An 18667-nucleotide genomic window follows, 5' to 3' on the forward strand; every position below is an offset into this window, starting at 1 on the left:
TCAGGACAAAAATGTGAGAAAATAATTTAAAGCAGGAAACTGCTGGAGTCAAGGGTTCCTGTACTAAAAAGTGGGCTGTTTCTTGGCGACTGAAGTTGTGACACAAACAGAGACTGAGCAAACAACATCTGAAAAAATCCCAGTATCATGAGTATGGTTGAAAGAAATAGTGCCAACACTGAGCAAAAAAAAAAAGGATAAAACAGGATTTGGGAATGTTGTGGGTGTGACAGAAACTTATCTAAATAGAGACAAATAAAATACCAACAGGAAATATTGGGGATAGAAAAAAACCCTGGCAGACACATAGCACGTAGAAGACTGAGGAACCAATTTTGGAACCAACATACTGGTATATTGTTGCAGCCAAAGAATAATGAGATTGTTTCACGAGAATGCACATACAGGGAGGAAAAGGGTAGACAGAAAGGAAGGCCAACAACCAAAAAGCTTGTTACAGGAAAGATAAATTTTAAAAGACACCTTTTAATGACAGCATTGATGAGAAAGTTAAAAGAAGTTAGAGATGCTTGAGGCACTCTGTAAATCAGAGAACATCATTAACTGTCGAAACATGGACACACTTGACTTCTCAACACTCATTCATTACAATACCTCTCTGTGAGATACGTATTCCAAGACTAATGCCCCAGACTACAGTTATATACAAAATGTCACTCCATTTCCCCAAAGAAAACCATAGACTAGAAGTTAATGCTGCTGCTAAGAGCATGACCAACTTCTGAGAGGCTTTCTACAGGCAAATCCCCAGGTCCTGGTATTATTCAGTGCCCTGACAGGTTTTAAGTCACTAAACTTACAGTCTATCAATTCCCTGTTTTCTGAGAAAAGCTTATTTGGTCGGGATGAGTACTGATAAGAGCACTAAGTTGTACTTCACTTGAAAAGAAATTTGCACTTAAAGGTAGCTTTGACAGCAACATAAAAAGCCCAGTGCCAATCCCTCTCTTGGTGTGTATGCCAGCTCAGTAGCTCAAAATCAGATTAGTTTGCTTTGCTCGGCCTTTTGACTTAATTTTGCCTATTTTTAATTCATCCCATTATAGAAAGGAAAAAAAAAATCCCCTTCAAAATAAATACTGAGAATGAGCTTTAACTTAAAGAGCCACAGATACATATATATAAACCTAAAATTATCCTAGAATGAAAGTGCAAGAATCTGACAGCAAATTAATCTGATGAGCTAAACTGAATGCATATGTTTTGTAGGCAAAAATGCTGCTTTAAAGAAACATTTTGTTTCCTACATAAAAGGCTCCACAAAACGTCAGAACAAAACATGTAGGTAAGAAGACCGCAAAAATTTAATGAGGGCTACTTCTGAACTTCTCATCTCAATTTCTGAGTCCATAAACTCCCTTTCCCTTACATTTAGAAGCAATAGCTTCAAAACCAGCATTTTAGTGAACTGGTAAATTGAATTTGCAAGAGCAACAACTGTAGGAAATCAAGATAAAATGCTTGACATTTCTTGACATTTAAAATATATTCTGTTTTAACATTTTCCAAAGTTTTGCAATAAACTCTACTGCTTAGAAATAAGGCAAAAATCGAAGGGGGTAAATTAATTAAAACACAAAATTATGTAATTAATGTTTTCCTTATATACAATCATGAGAGATTATATTTTTAAAGAACTGCAGATTAAATTACCCAAAAGTGAAATCTTTATTCCCAGCAATTAAAGGAATAAAGAAACAAAATTGAATCTGGCTTGATTTCATTCCACTGAATAGTTATTTCACTTCATTATCTATATCCATACACAGGTGTTCTGGAGAGTTTCTACATAAATATCTCATATTTCCCTTCCATGAAGTTTATTTTGGTCACTATTCAAGTTTCACATACACACGAGGAATTACAGGCTACTTTTTGGTAGCAGTATGATCTTTATCCTGCTATTTTTACTTCTTGTTGCCATCCTTTTGCCCTTGGCCTCTTTGTACAGCTTTCCCACTTCTATTCCTCCTCCTACTCTCAGTTATTTGGCATCCTGTCTTAAAGCATCTGGTTTTATTCTTAAACTCCTTAAATTATTTGACAAATTAGAATTTATGGGCTCAACTTTTTAACATAGCCTAAAGACTGTGTTGCTCAACCTTGTTTTCCCACTGTATGCTTTTTGTATAATGAGACATTTTTAATATTAAAATCTAGTTTATAAATTTTCCTTGGCAAGGCCTATATGATATGCTAGTTATTATACTAAGCACACACAGAATAAAAAGAACAGTAAATCACAGCTGTATCTGAAAACCAAACTATGTGCATTCTTCAAGTACCACATTTAGGTAATCTGACTGAGATGGTATTAAAACTTCTTAAAATTATTTCAGATGGCACTTTCTACACATCAGCAAAATGTGACTTATAGAAAAGGCTGTTACTGGTACGGGATAAGGGCAGGACTCTGAAACAGTCCTATAACTGAACTCCAGGTTCTGACTCAACTGAAAAAACAGGTTTATGAGCAGGAACACTTCAGCCAGTCCCCTAAAAAACTTCAGTTCCACAAGGACAAAAGAAAAGGCATCACGGCTCATAGCTAAACTGACTTTACTGTTATAGGGACCATGGTTGAGCTGAACATGGACCTCTCCAGATTAGGAAGGCCGTAGGGGATAACTAGAAAGGACAGGCTGGTACATGCTTGACAGATGCCTTCAACAAGGAGAGACCTTGCATCCTCTCACCTAACAGGTGCTCCACTATTGTTAACAGGACACTCCCACCTCTGCTAACAAATGTATGTGTGCTATGCTGGACTGAGCTCTAACATGTAGATATAATACCATGTCTCCCTGGCCTGTCCAAGAGTGTCTTCTTAGTCTGAGAGCAGAGCAGACTCAAGAGGCCAGCTGGTGCGGTGAGGTGGTTTAGAAAGGTTTTCCTCTGTCATTGCTGATGGCACCTTCCTGCCAGAACTGTTCTGTGAACTAAGAATTGTCACCTATAAGTGACAATAAGCTACCACCAGTTGAAATCAAGTCTCACACATACTGAAAACAAGTCCAGGCTCCCAGAACACCTCTGTACATTAGAGGGCATAGGTGACAGCTTTTAACATAGATGGAAACTCCAGTAACATTCCTACCAGAGTTGTTTATCCAGCTCAGTCTCGTTAACAGCCGATACGATACTACAGAGAGTGAAGCAACACAGATACATTCCCTGCCCTCTCCTGGGCACTGTGACCCATGCTGAAATCGCACTCATCAACCTTCCCTTTCCTGCACCCTGCCAAAAAGAGCCCAAAAGAAAGCAGGACACAAATGGGACCTGAGAATCAATTCAGAGTGGCATGTCCACAAGGAGGGCCCATGGACCTGCTAGGTATTTTCTGGCTTTTCACTGGTAGCACCTTTCTCAGTGCTACAATCATGGGCACTGTGTAAAATAAAATATGTAACTACAGGGTCAAGCAAAAAAAAACTGTTAAAATGTTTTTATAGTTGGGTGTCCAAGAAATAATCGGACTTTTGCTTAAAAACCAAGTTGGAAAGTCATTCAAATAATGTCTCTTAGTGATTTAGCATCCATGTACTTTTTGTAATGATATCAATTACAAGAAAAATCTGTGCTCTGTTATTCTCTTACCAAATATTGCCAAAATAACATGCAGATTGTTTCTTTCTAAAAGGACTAACACCTACTTCAACTCTGAAAGAGACCAAATAATTTCCATGCAACTTTAAATATTCATCTAGAAAATGACCTGAGGTATAAACATGAAAGGGAATTCAGGGCAAATTACATCTTTAACATTTGGCTCTCCAGTAGTACTGTGACTGTTTTCCTTTTCATTAAAGGTGTCTAGAATAAAAACATGTCAGATTTGGCATTTTGAATTTTTAATAAAATACCAAATGTTATAACCATAAAGAGAAGCAAAAGCTTTCCCTTAATTATTTCCATAAATCTATTGAACCTTCCTATATTTTTTGATACGTCTTCATCAACTCTAGCAATGACAGGTTACACAGGGGGAACCCAGCATAGGCAAACCCTGCAGGCTCTGCATCTGAAGATTATGCATCATGCGAAACAGAGAGGGAACAAGAGAGGCTTCTCCTAGTGAAACAAGACCACCAGCTTTGCTGGAGAGCCCACCAGTGGAAACTAAACAAATGTGAACAAGCTAGAAACCTGTACAATCATATTCCGTATTACTATGTAGAAATAATTTCATATCCTTAGACAGTAGCTGCTTTGCAGCACTGACTTGTTCCTCTGCAGTAAACAAACAACCCAACAAAGAAACTAAACTGATTTTTCAGAGGAATGCATAACTGGGGGAAAAAAGATAAAAAAAAATAAAAATAAAAAATCAAAGAATTCCCACTTTCTGGCCTAAATCTCTGCAAAAGTCACAAGTAGCTGTTATCTCTGAATGAAAACCTCAACTTTGTACCTCTAGCATAAATAAAACACACTTTGCGCTGATCCCACTGCCTTTTCTGACTGGGATAAATACTTCAGAGAATTATTTTGGATTTAAAAATAGAGTATTTTGGCCTGCCTGAAGGCGATGTGGCATCATTATATGTTGCAGCCTAAAACCCTGCTTTGAGCTTTGTTGCTGGCTTGCCTCATTCTGAGAAATTTAAGAGCTCAGTCAGGTCACAGAAAGACAAAACCAAGAACATGTACTTCAATCATAGCCCCTGTTTGCACAAAAGCTTCCTGGTAAAAAAACATAATGGCCATAATTAAAAACTCTTGTAATGGAAGGAATATTGGTTACTTCCAGCTACAGAGCAGTGGTCTGAACAAAGTCTCTGATGTATTCCTAAACCTCAATAAATGGAGGAAACAATCTCATTGTCCTGCACATAACACTATAAACAATAAAACCCCAGTTCTGAGGGTAAAACAAAGGGTTTGGAGCAACCCATTCCTGGAGGTATCACATTCCAGAGGATACAGCAATAATCACGAGCAGTGTAATTTAATTAGTACTTTCACAACTGCATGTATGAAGGCTGCAGCAGGTAGATGTAGACCTGAAGGAACAGAAAGCTGCTGTCAGTCTATCTTAATTATCATTCATAAATCTGAATGAAACTGACTATATTTAAACTGCTGGAACATAAAAAGCTTTATAAACAGATAAAGCCTCCCTACCTCAGATCCTCCATCAACAAGGAAGCAATGCAAAATATTACTAAAACCAACATCCTATCCAGGGCTTTGTTTGCAGGTTTATTGAAGATGGGGGGCAAAATTTTTTCCAAGATTCCTCTTTGATGTATCCCTTTTAGTATTATCTTAAGAGACATCTTTTGAAAGTGTTCATCACAGAAGTGGACAGGATGTTTGTACATTTCCTATTTGAAAATGGAATTATTGTACCCTGGAACAAACAGCCGTGTCTGATGCTCAAAACACATGCTTTTCGTGGTAGCTGTTAGAATAAAAGTTGGAATAGGATTCAGTCCGTGACTGGGAGAAAAAAACATTCCTGGCCTGAAATCCACACTCTTCTATGTTTTAACAGTTGCACTGACATCAACAGCCTGCAAGCACACAGAGACCCATCCGGGACCTTGGGAAGCAAGTGCTGCGTACACTAAAAAAAGCAATGTTGACATAAGACTGGAAAAGAAAAAGCTACAGATGATTGCAAACCCAAGAACCTCTTCAAATGCAGGTGGATTGGGAAAAACAGGGACATGAGAAGACAGGAGTGTGATTACCACTGCACTTGCAACTGCTAAAACACCACCTCCACAAAAAAAAAAACATGGCCATGTTTTGCTGTGGCAGCAAAACCAGTTCTGCATTGTGCTTTTTTTCCACAGAGATGCAAGACAAGCTTGATTTAACAGCAAGTTATCATCCAAAGGGACAGTCCTGCTCTTTCTCACCACCAAGCTCATGTTCCCATGTCACTTACATTACATCCAGCAAAAAAGCAGTCAAGGACCTGTGGATCAGCTTACTGATTTGACTGAAAGCTAACTATGGAAAAATGAAGGGCTGGCATCAGATCTTCAGTCACAGGCATGACCTGGTAACAGGCCAGTCCTGAGGCAACACACCACCAGAGGAGTGGCGTACCCATTTCCGTCTTCTAGGCCATTATTCCACTGGCAGTGTCAGTCACACTGCCATCTAGGAGAGACAGCACAGCCTTATGCCCCTCATCTTAAATATCTCAATATAGTTATGAACCGACTGCCAAAAAATGCAGAAAAAAATATGTGTAAATAGTGAGTTCTAAATCTGCAAAACTGAAGGAAAATAACTTCACATGCTACACATTAATTAGTTTCACAAACTTCATCTCCTTCCCTCCCTCCTTCTTGCCCTTCTCCTACTCAGCCTGGCCTTTCCTGATAATTTAAGATACTTCTTGATGAAGAGCAGCTCAGGCTGCCAACCAGGGTAATGAAGGAAGTTTGGTTGGTTGCTGGTTCTAAACCTCCCACCTCATTTATTTCTCTCTGGAACAATTTTGAAAGTGTTTCCATTTTCTTCCTCTAAGATAGCCGTGGCAAATATTGATCTGTGTTAATTTCATTCTGCGCTAATAAGGTCTTCATTGCCTCTTCTTACCCTGGAACTGCTGAAAGTTCCGTGTTATTAAATCCCACTACAACACCTCTGTGAGCACGAAGAAGTATTCTTCCTTCCAGCTTTGTTTTCCCTTGCCACTGAATCTAAGTACCTCATAATGAACAGTTCTTCTTAATAATATTTACTAGGAAGGGACTTGCCAGCTTTTAGTTCTCATATATCTGTATCTAGCCGCCAGCAAATTTAAAACAAACCATTTTATCACCATTGCTAGTTTTAGTTGTGTCCAAGAAGATCTCCAAGTGAGTGTTAGCTGGACTGAAACACTTCATTGCTCTTTGGTACTTTTTCAAGGCACTAATTTATGGAGTGCACACAGAATACAGAGCTTTGTTGTGTTTTAATAAACTGTATTATTTCTTAACTGCATTGTATGTTACACAGTGTCCAATATATAGCATGAGATGAAAGCAATATAAAACAACTTAAGTAACAGCATACCCAAGTTATCTTTATTTTCCTTTCAGTGCATCATCAAAAAATTAGAAGGGAATGTGAGGAAAGAAACACAGAAAAGTGAGTTTGCCTGAAAGGGAGCAGAAATACAGCTTACGCCTGCACAGAATATACATATGGATATACTCTTTTCTGCTAGTATGGCACATTCACAAAGCTGGTCTTTACCAACCACTGTCTCTCCTTCATGAAGGGCAAGAACAGCAAAGTCCAAATATAAAACAAATGTTCAGTAGGCCCATGCCAATACAAAAATTGTTGCATTTTCTCCTAAGTAAAGAACCAGAGACTGGAGATCTTAACTGAGGGAGATGTGTCTATATATCGAGATACGTATGTATAAAGAGATGGTGTTAAGAAATAGTTATCTCTCTAACTGGAAAGATTTCAGGAGTAGTGACATTGTTATGTTTCAGATAACTGCTGACAGCTGTAAAATAAAGCACTACACTAGGGAAAAAAAAGCAGAAGAGAAAAAAATGTGATGAACAGGAAATGATTTACGAATAAGTGAAGAAAAAGTCATCTGGTGCAGTTATGAAGGTCACTATATAGAAAAACAGATAAAGACACAGCCAGTTAACTCACTGCACTTGAGCAATCAACAAAGAAAAATTAAAGGAAAAGATGTAAGAACAATCCAACTCAGCAGCAGGGCTAGGAGATCTTAAGGAACAGCTGGATGAGACACTGGCACGAGAGCACTGAGCTGGACTGCAGTTCTCCAGACAGAACTCCACACAGCAGGGCATTCAAAACCAGCAGGACAAAAAGGAGGTTGAAACAAGAGAGAAAATGTGTTACTGGCTTGCACAAAACCTTGGGCTGCTGCAGCAGCTGCTGGGGATCTGCAGGCCTGGAGAATGAGTGGAGGACAAGGGGCATCAGCTGCAACTCTGAAGACAGATACAGAGCTGTCCTCCTCCTTCAAACAAGGGGACTTGTGACCCCTCATAGGACAGAGGGCTATGAAGATACTCATAGGGCTGGAGGACCTCTGTTATGGAGACAGGCTAAGTGAACTGGGGTTGTTCAGCCTGGAGAAGAGGAGGCTCTGGGGAAATCTCAGAGTATCCTCCCAGTACCTAAAAGGGCAGACAAGAAAACTGGAGAGGGACTTTTGAATAGGGCATGTAGGGATAGGACAAGAATGAATGGCTTTAAACTGAAAGAGGATGGATTTAGATGAGATATGAGGGAGCTCTTTACTGTGAGGGTGGTGAAGTACTGGCACAGGTTGCCCAGAGAAACTGTGGCTGCTCCATCTCTGGCAGTGCTCAAGACCAGGTTGGATGGGGCGAACCTGTTTTGAGCAACCTGCTTTTGTGGAAGGTGAGCTCCCTGCCTGTAGCAGGGGTTTGAAACTAGACGGTCTTGAGGGTCCCTTCCAACCCAAACTGTTCTAGGATTCTGCATTTTGTAGAAGGCTCACGCTGGAGCAAGATACCTGATGTAAACACTGTACTTACTGACTTTATTGCTGTGTAAAAGCCATCAAGTCCGCAAACAAAATGATAGAAGAAAGAAAATTCAAAGCAGTTACAAAAAAGTCCCATACACAGACTGCTTCTCAAGCCTTACAGAAAAAAGGCTCGGGGAGTTCAAATGTATAAAACTTGTAACCTGTGCTGTAACACAAGCTGTGTAGGAAATTATCAAATAACACATCATAAAACTACCAGTATGGCTCAATGCTTAAGTCCTACTGGCACTTTATTACCAAACAGGCTCTTAATTTTCTTACAGTTCCCTGCACTGGAAAAAAGGGTTTGTTTTTAATTTCAGCTATAATGCACATGATGAGGGGCAAGCTGGCTTTCAGCTCAGGTTAGCAGCTTAAAATACCTCCTTGTTATTTTAAAACCAATTTAGCTAATTCAGGCTAATTGAAAGAAATTGCCCACCAAGTAATAGCTGTCTGCAGAAGTTGCATACACCACATCAGTGTTTTGGGAAAAAACACAACATTATTAATAATAAAGGATGAAAATAAGAAGGATAAAGAAAATTCTATTTAACAAAAAATGAATGCAAGTAACTACCTCCGCATATCTAAATTGTTATTCCTCTCATGAACAGCTTTTCACAGCTTACTGAAATTCACATATTGTCTCTGCAGTAGATGTACTGTTGGAAAAACAGTTACAGAAGATGACAAATGAAGTAAATTATACCCAAACTGCGGCTATAAAAAAACCCCCAAACCCTGTCTGCTTCATATCTTGATGTTCTGAGGTATTTTTAAGACTAGAAAGTTCAGAGGTTAATCCAATAAATATAATGGTATTCGCCAGTTTTAGAATCCATGGAACATCATTCTTAAATATATCACAACCCACAACATCTACACAGAAATTGATCTCGGCAAAGGGAAAATCCTGCTCAAATCCCTTGTAGAAAAAGGCTGCACAAGTTAAAATTTAATGAACGGACGGCAGAAAAAGGATTTTGAATTTATCATAAGACCAGACTTGCACAGCTGTTTCATTCTGGGTTCTTGGATACCAGGTTTCGAGTTAGAAGATAAAAATCCTGAGAAAGAGGCGAAGTCAAGTTTGGACCCAGGGAGGCGCCTCACAACAGGGCAGATGCATGTTTGGTGATGACGATGCAGGTATTGATTCTAGTCACGTTATAAACTTCTCAGACCAGCTCCCGGCTAATCACAGGAATGATGGCACTAATGTACTAAAAAGCAATTATACCTGCTTCTGCTTCCAGCAGGCAAGTCTGCTAACAGTTGGTATTTATTACCTATTCTCCACTTCATTAAATATGGGTTATTACAGAAGGGAAACAACAGTGGTGTAACTATTGTTTACATCTAAAACAGAATTAGTTTTACGTATCACAGGGAACAGAAACTAAATCACTAGAATTACAGAAATTAAATACAAATTGCTTGGTATAATGTATTACTTCCCATAGGCAAAAGTTAGTGTTACTGTTTACTTTACCAGCATACCTAAAAGCTGACATTCAGGAAAAACAGGGAAACGAACTGTAACTTGCAAGGAGAGAGCATCTCTACTTGGAGATCTCCTTTTGGGGGGAGAAAGGCAAAGGCACAGCACTGTCCCATCATGGTCTTCAGACATCGTCCCTCCTGTGTTCAACGTATAAGCAACTTTAAAAGTCTCCTTGAGGAGTATAGAGCTGGACATGAAATCACAACCATGCAGTACTACATCTAGTTCTGTGGCCAACATAAGTAGGATCTGTTGGAGCAAGTCCAGAGGAGGCCACAAAGATGCTCAGAGGCCTGGAGCACCTCTCCTATGAAGACAGGCTGAGAGCTGGGCCACTTCAGCCTGGAGAAGAAAAGGCTTCAGGGAGACCTTACAGCAGCCTTCCAGTACAGCGCATGTAGGGATAGGCCAAATGGGAATGGCTTTAAGCTGAAAGAGGGTAGATTTGCATGAGATATTAGGAAGGAATTCTTTCTTGGGAGGGTGCTGAGGCACTGGCACAGGTTGCCCAGAGAAGCTGTGGCTGCCCCATCCCTGGCAGCATTCAAGGTCAGGTAGGACAGGGTTTTGAGCAACCTGATCTTGTGGCAGATGTTCTCATGGAAGCCTGTGGCTAAAGGGTTGGAACTAGGTGTTTTTCAAGGACCCTTTCAAACCAAACCATTCTAAGATTCTATGATTTTAATTTAACCAAATAAATTACTTTTTTTCTGCAATTAATGTGACATTAACATCACATTATACCTTAAACTGCCACCAAGAAAGAAAAAAAAAAGAAAAGAAGACAGAAATTAAACCTACAGCTAATAGCATGAATAGCACAGAACCTGAGTGTATGGGGGGAGCGTGGTACATACTACGGGGATCAGAATCTGAACTCCAGCATTTTGAATTTAGGGGATTACAGCCTTTAGAATGTTCTTTTAATGCTGTCTGAGTGCATATAAACATTCTTAAAACATTTAAAGCAAAGGAGTAGATTAAATGGCATTCTCCTACACTTGCCATATTTATGAATGCATACACCTCTTTGCAGTTGCAGAGTTTATTGAGCATAATAAAAGCCTCAGGGAGAGGTTTATTCTTGACAAAAATTAAAGTGGCCAAATTGCTGCTGACATGTGCCTCGCATGTCAGGTTTTTCTCCCTAAATTTACAATGGCATAAACATTTAATAAATAAACTTCAGAATCATAATGAAAACCTTAGTGCAGAACTGAAGGACACTTTAATAGAATTAAGATCTGAATTTCAGATGTAATTTTTGCTTCAGATGTGAATGCAAAAACACACATATAAATAAAGAATTTAGTATTTTGAATATATAAGCGATATTTCTAAATGGGAATAAACTATTAACAGACAGCAAAGGCTGTGGATATTCCTGTGAAGTGGTGCCCATGCAGAGCTAAGAACCTACCACATAGCTATTATTTCAGCTGCTGCTAACATAACTATTTTAAAGAATCTGCAAGATTTGTTTCCATTTCAGAAATCCTTCATGCTTAAGAAACTCCACTTGCCTCCCCGTCATGCTGTCACCCTTCATTAGCTATAACAAAATCTATTTACACATCAGAGTAACGGGTAAAATTGTGTACTGGCCTTCTGAAGCCCATTGTGGAATGTTTTTCCCCCCCCAGACTGTGAGAACAGTTAGAAAGGAATGTCTGTGAGGGAAAGCCTGGACTATTCCCTAAGTTGAGATCAAGGCAGTGGGGCAAGGTGGTAGTAGACATCTTCCACGTTCACTGCTGTCCGGTTGCCAGCCCATGAAAAAGCAAACAGGACAGCCAATGGACAGGAAGATAAAGTCTATCCCAAAAATTACGCAAGTTTTGCTAAAAGACAAAAAAACTGGTACATCAAGCAGAACATACTGAAAGCAAACTATAATTCTACAGTGCTATTACCTGGGAAATTCCAAAATGATACCCGATAAGGACATTGGAGTAGAACTGATACAGGCTCCAAAACCAGTCTACTGAAATGATCCTACTATACCATGCATTTGCTGTGTCTGGGTTATTACTCAGGTATAACCTCTCCTGTTTTTATAGATGCCAACTTGATATCTCCATTTAATACAAAATACAGAACAGTGAAAAGATGATTGTTTTGTTGTGGGTTTTTTTTTTTGTTTTTTTTTTTCTTTTTATTTTGAGTTCCCTGCAGTAAGGGTGCTGCATTAACAGCAGTCATGGATTTCCTGCATTACTGAAGACCTAGCATTAAGGCATTTCAGTAAGACAAGAACAACCTGCGTCTTTTGCCATGCTTACAACTACTATTGCATCCTGCTACTTCTCTAGTGCTACTTCTGCAATGCAATGCTTAAAAAACAGAGGTGAATTTTTTCCCCTCTATAAAATCACTCTGAAGATGGAGCAAAGCAAAAAGGGGAAGTCTGGGCTATAGTTCCAAGAATGAACAACCCCCTAGCTCACGGACTTTCCTACTGCATTCAGGAAGCACTGGTTGCTGCTCCAGAAATGCCAGAGACTAAAATGATGCACATGCAGCAAAGCTAAAGCACAGGTGAAGCCATTGCTTCAGGAGTTTCCCATCCTGAACGTGGGATTTCTACATCTATCCACACACAAGCACCAACAATGGCATCTGGTGACACAGGAACAAGGCTCAGAAGTGACCTGGTAAAGATGCATCTGATAGTAAGGTGCTGCCACTTAGCACAAAAGTGATGACACTCTCAGAGTCTCTGACATACATTAATTCTATCAAAAATTTCATATAAGTTGCTTGTACCATTCACACTACATTTACAGGACTGGCAATTTGAGGTAATAATTTGAATATTGTAGACAACATCACAACAGTATAAAACCCGTATGCTATAATATCTACATACACATAAATTATAACATACATATAAATAATATATTCAGCGTATACATTGCTAGGTGAGTACTACACAAGCTCTTGCTTTACATACAGTGCAACAAAAGTTTTCAAAAGCTGTCACCTCTTTAAACTGAAAAGTCCCATCAGAGGAAAGTAAAACTGCTTAAAAATAAATGATGCCCAGCCATTTCCAGAAAAGTTAGAGGAGGAGATAGAGGAAGATGCTGCTCTTTCTATGATGAGAAACCCAAACAACTTGTTTTGTTGCTTTTGTCACAACAGTAGTAGCAAAAAAGGAGATCATTTGTTTGGTACGTTGGGGATGAGGGTTACTATGCTTGAGACTTGATGTTCTGTTACCGCTGTAGGCTAATGCAAATCTGAAGTCTGGAAATGGCACAGAGAAGACATGATTTGTTACCCAAGAACAACATTCATCCTTAACTGGTGCCAGAATCATTTGGCACTTGGATCACTTGGAAAAGGACAATTTTCTTTGCCATGGTTGTCCATTTTTTTGCAATGACATATGTACTATCAATATTTATGTTGGCACTGCACATGCCTTTGATGGGGTCTGAAACACTATATACTGATAGGCTTTAACCTACACAAGAACATTTACAGAGACCATGCAACATTATTTAAGATCATTATTTTGTTTTTGCAGCAGTACAGTTGCTGAAGTTGGCACACAATAAACAAATGACAAAACTGGTGTATACAAAATCATATCCACAATAAATCCACATTAATACGTTTTAATAAATTCTTTATCGGTGCAAATTTGGCACTGGGCTTTACTAGCCCATTGTTCAAGACAGGCATACAAATTAAATCATAATCTTGGTCCAGAGCTTCACACTGATTATTGATATGGGTCCACCATCTCAAGCCTCAGGATAGAAAACGTTACAAATTGCTTAGGCAAAATGCAACACTACTCAAACGGATAAAGGTAAACTGTGCAGAGACATGCTTTCTATCACCCCTGCTCAGCTTTTACAACCAAAATCCCCCACCAAAATTGAAGGGTATCACAAAACTCACCCCCCATGGTGTGCTCCTTTCATCTACATCCTCTTACATGAGACAAAGCAACACTTTGAAGCACCATTTAACAAGGAAAGCAAACATTTCACTGCACAAACAAATACCACCTGGAAAAACGATACAAAGCAAAATGAGTGATGTTATGTACCTTAGCACAATCCAGCTATTCTTCAACTAGGACAAGCAGTACAGGAACCTGTAAGGCATGAAATATGTGTGTATAAAAGCTGAACAGCTTAAAAAAAAAAAGAAAAAAAGAAAAGGCTCTTTGAATAGTCTGAATACCAAGAATCAGTACCAAGAAGACTCCAAGTTTCAGAGAAATACTGCTGAAATGACACTTGCTCCAAAACAGGAGACGCGCGTTTCTGCAGAACAAAAGGCTCCCTGCTTCTTCCTTCATCCTTCTATGTTTTCCATTATGAAAAGCATTTCAGCAGCAGAGACCTGTTTCAAACTGGTATCACTTAATCACTACTGTGTAAACAAGCAAGATGTGTTTTTAGTGACAACTACCACGGTAATTGCTGACAGAAGACAGCTAATGATTTGCCAAGAGAAAAACAGTGCCACTACTTTAAATCACATTTTACAAACTAAATAATTTACTCCTACCTATCTGAAGCATGTTGATCAGCAGCTACTATTCCAGTGGGAAAATGTCCTTCCAGGAGGAAGCTGTCAGACTGACTAATATGAATATAAAATTATATTATTAATTTTACCTAAGGGCAGATTTTTGCTGAATATAAACTGTCATAGCTGCTCCACTGGATTTCAGACTGCAAACTGCCATAAACGTAATAAAGGGATGCTCCCTTCCTTTCTCAGGAGCCAGAAGAAACGCTGAGGCAGGCAATGGGTGCAAGGAAGGGTTTGCATGAGAGAGAAGAGGAAAGGAGAGCACCAGGAGAGAGAACAGCTCAGAGCAGATCTATCCCTTCCCTTTCTGGGAAAACAGAAGGAATATGCACCACCCTACCTTGCTGTGACACTGCAGCCAAGAAATGGTGTAAGAAGGAAAGAAGCCTAGGACAGGTTGGCTCAAAGGAACATCAAACCTCAACTTTTATGTATATACACATGTATAGCATAGTAGTATCTCAGCAGTCATCCATCAAGAATGAACAGGAAAACTAAAATAATAATTAGAAAACCAGAAAAAGAGGATATAATCATTTTAGTGAAGTCAAAAAATTTTAAGACACTCTTATGAATTTTAAATTTGGCAATGCTCTGCTGCCTGTGGTTTCCCAGCCACCCCTCTTAGGAACACAGCTGTACAGTTTCTTATATATTAGTATATTCAGTGTAGTACAATAAATCTCTTCCATCACAGTCAACTTGACAAGGCATATATTCCTGCAAAACATGCATGAACGATATGGGAGTTTGTCATAACTCTGTTTTATGGGTACACCTCCTGAAAGCACCTTTAATAATGTACCATATTTTGGTCTTCACCAAAGAGTTACAACTCAGTTGTGAATGCAAGGTGTATTTTATATTTATGACCTGCAAGAAACTTTAAGACAAACCTCCATTGAACATAGGAACTAGAAACAGTTCTTCCCCCCAAAACAAACATAAAGCAGGGCATCCACACCGTTTCAAGATAGAACCCTATTCAACATTGTTGTCAGGATGTTGGAGCTAACAAAGAGAAGAGGAATTTCTACTTCAGTCTAGCAGTCAGTTCTCATCAGTGCATATGCGAAATGTTTAAGCTATACATATCCTCATAAACGGTCTTCAAGTAAACAGTTTAGCTGTGATGTTTGACCAGAACAGATAGTCTAGCAATCAACTACAAGCTATTCCAAGAGCCAAATTCTTCTGCAAGCTCAGTACAAGGTAGAATTTGTAACCCTACAGCAAGCTTAGATCTCAGACACAAATGTGGCCATGCATTTGGTGCTGGAAGGAAGGATGCCAGCCATTTTCTTCCCCTGCTCCTGCCCTCCCAAGACCTGGATATGTACAGTCACTAGGCTGAGCAGAACCCATGTTACTGCTCTTGCTGCAGTGAAAGCTATTAACACAAATGCTTCCCTCAAGAGCACAAAAATAGAAATATATTTCTATTATTGAAAGAGATACATCTTGCATGGTCAGCAAACGATTCCACATATTCTTCTGCCTCACTTCCAGACTAATGAACCAGTACCAAAGCACTTTCCCTTTCTGCCTTCTCAGATCCTCCAGGATAAATGTCAATAGCAAAGTATGGAATAAACAGTCATGTGATTTCTCTGCAGCTACTTCAAACTCAGTAAACACTTTAAAGTATTTTTTCCACCAAATTTTTTCCTCTGAATATTTTCTGGGCTTTACTTGGGTTTCTCCTCAGTGGCATTTAAAGGCTTATATGAAAATGGGTTTGATGTTTGTGCAAAGCTGCCAAGTGTGGGGACACCAGCTCTGTGGCAAGTGCATTCTAGGGAACTACACTGTAATTTGCCTGAAACCTCTCTCCTGGGAAAAAAAAAAAAAAGTGCCCTCTGAGGGGTTGGTTGTCCAAGGTGGGACTGCATCTCCAAGTATTCAAACTCTGGGCACTGACATCTGCAGCACAGCCTGTTCAGCACCAGCAACTTTACTCTATGAGCAAAAGATACTCCTGATGCCCCCCAAAAGCATTTACAGTGGTCATGTGTCCCGTGTGATTTCAAGGGGGAAATACATCTAGTATGTTCAAGGCACAGCTCTGTTAAGTATCTATTTGCAAGTATTATGCTTATGCTTTTAATATGGGATGATGTCAGTACGGATACCTGTATATCTGACTTGAACATCTATTGGCAATCACTTCACTGCAGCGATATCACAAACTCACTCCCTCACATCACCATGGAGCTTGTATTCTTTCATTAAGGTTTTTAAAGTTATGCCTTTCTTTCCTATAATAAGCAGAAAATTAAGCAGACTAAGGCAGTACCTCTGTCCTGCCATAATGGACAAAATACCCATATGATGTGAAATCCGCAGCAAGGTACGATATTTTCTACCTTCCTCCGCCTCTGAGTGGACAAGGCATTTTAAGAGAGAAAAGACTCCATGCTACACAGTATAAAATAGTCTTATCTCTGCTTTATAAAATCCTGTTTTAAAATCCCCAAGTAAATGTAAAATGAAGAGTCTCTAGTCTGCACATTCTAAAAATAGTTCACGTGCACATTGCACTATGAATAATTCCTCAGTTTAGGAATCCTGAAGTGCCTTTTAAATTTTAGACTGCATAGTCTGCAATTTGGACAAATGATATTGCTAAGGGCACTTTTATTCAGAAAGAGTAAGCCTGTATAATTTCCCCTTATTAACATTGTTGCCAGTGCTCCATTTTTCAGGATAATTTGCTTTCGTTGCTACAATACTTTACACATCCATATTCATGGAGAATACCAAGGGGGTGTTTTCCATTCATAACTCGCAGATATCTTTATACCTGCCAATTACTATACTGTAAGTCAATGGAGAACAGTATAATCTTGTATCATCAGTCTGCTCATAAGGGATGGGAAGATTGAGCTGCCAAGGCCAGATGAGACCAGTGTAACGCAGGAGGAGCTTCTCGAGAAACAGAAAGCAGTAGCAGCTGCTTCCATCAGCCTGGGTCACCCCACACTGTCCCTGCATCCCCTCCATCCTGCCAGCAATCAGCCTCCTCCCCAGCAAATCCAGTCTCCAGCCACCATTCACTGCATAGGGGTCACGCAGACCCCTGCGGCACTCAGAGCCAGGCCTCATGAAAGGGCCCGCTGCCCTGGGCTCCAGGGTCCAATGCTGGCCACCAAAGCCCCTGCCATATCTGGCCATTAGAATCATCCTGCAGCTCCCCATCCACAGCTGGGACTTCCTCTGCCTCCCAACCTGCATCCCCAGCCCCTCAAACCAGTCTTTCCTAATGCCTGTAGCCAGAAGGCACAACTCTCCCTTCACTTCCAGACTTCACCAGTCCCCTGTGACATGTCTGGTGTGTGACCCAAGCCTCAGTTTTTGGAAGCAGATTTTGATGATTTCTTGATATCTATGTTTTGTGTATCACCAGCCTGAGATAGTACAGCTTAAACCGTGAGATACAAAGCATTCACAACTCCATTTGGAATAAAAATAAAATAAACAAATCTTTAAAATCTGTGTCCACTGTGTTCTTGTGGTTTAGATGTCTCAAACGGGACATCCAGAGCATTTTTGTATTTCAATCTGCCCATAAAGCAGCATAGGCAAATTTTTTAAGAGACTAATAAAAAAAGAGCTAGGTAAATACATATTCCAGATGTAGACCATATAATTTTCTAGACATACAAACACAAAATAGTTTTAGTACAAGATAAGACAAAAAGTCCTTGAAAAACTGATCTAACCAGGACAGAAATAAACCTGGACACTTATTTGATTCACCAAGTTAATCAGGAACTTGTTTTACTTGCAATAATTGAATATTGATCTTGGCAATTACTGCTGATGAAGCTGGAGAGATGGTTTAAACACATGCCAGTGCTAATAAGACTGATTTCATCTTACATAGGCTGACCACTATGTAAACAAGTCTTTTTACAATGAAACTCTGCTGTTACTTGCTGAATTTCTCATCTTGATTAACTTAACCCACAGTTACTTAGAAGCAATTTAAGAGTCATACTTTAATTCACAGCTAATTGCCTAAAGACTTAATTGCTTCCTTACATGTGAAGTCATATGTGAGGGGGGTGTGGAGGGAGAAA

General features: G+C 39.5%; 1 protein-coding gene across 4 annotated transcripts in view; it reads right to left on the bottom strand.

Annotated features, from left to right (window-relative positions):
* The window catches only part of PPM1L (protein phosphatase, Mg2+/Mn2+ dependent 1L), a 118521-nt gene that overhangs the window by 61650 nt on the left and 38204 nt on the right, over positions 1-18667 (bottom strand). Inside the window, exon 1 of one of the 4 annotated variants that reach the window (XM_062603214.1) lies at positions 13941-14046. The exons of the other annotated variants lie outside the window; for them this stretch is intronic. The gene's annotated coding sequence lies outside the window, so the exon portion shown is untranslated. Of the gene's footprint in view, positions 1-13940; positions 14047-18667 lie in introns of those variants that run through there. 4 annotated transcript variants of the gene reach the window in all.

Source organism: Pezoporus occidentalis, unplaced genomic scaffold (genome assembly GCF_034315485.1).
Source record: "Pezoporus occidentalis ecotype Australia unplaced genomic scaffold, CSIRO_AGI_Poc_V1 ctg8, whole genome shotgun sequence".
In the NCBI taxonomy this organism is placed as follows: domain Eukaryota; kingdom Metazoa; phylum Chordata; class Aves; order Psittaciformes; family Psittacidae; genus Pezoporus; species Pezoporus occidentalis.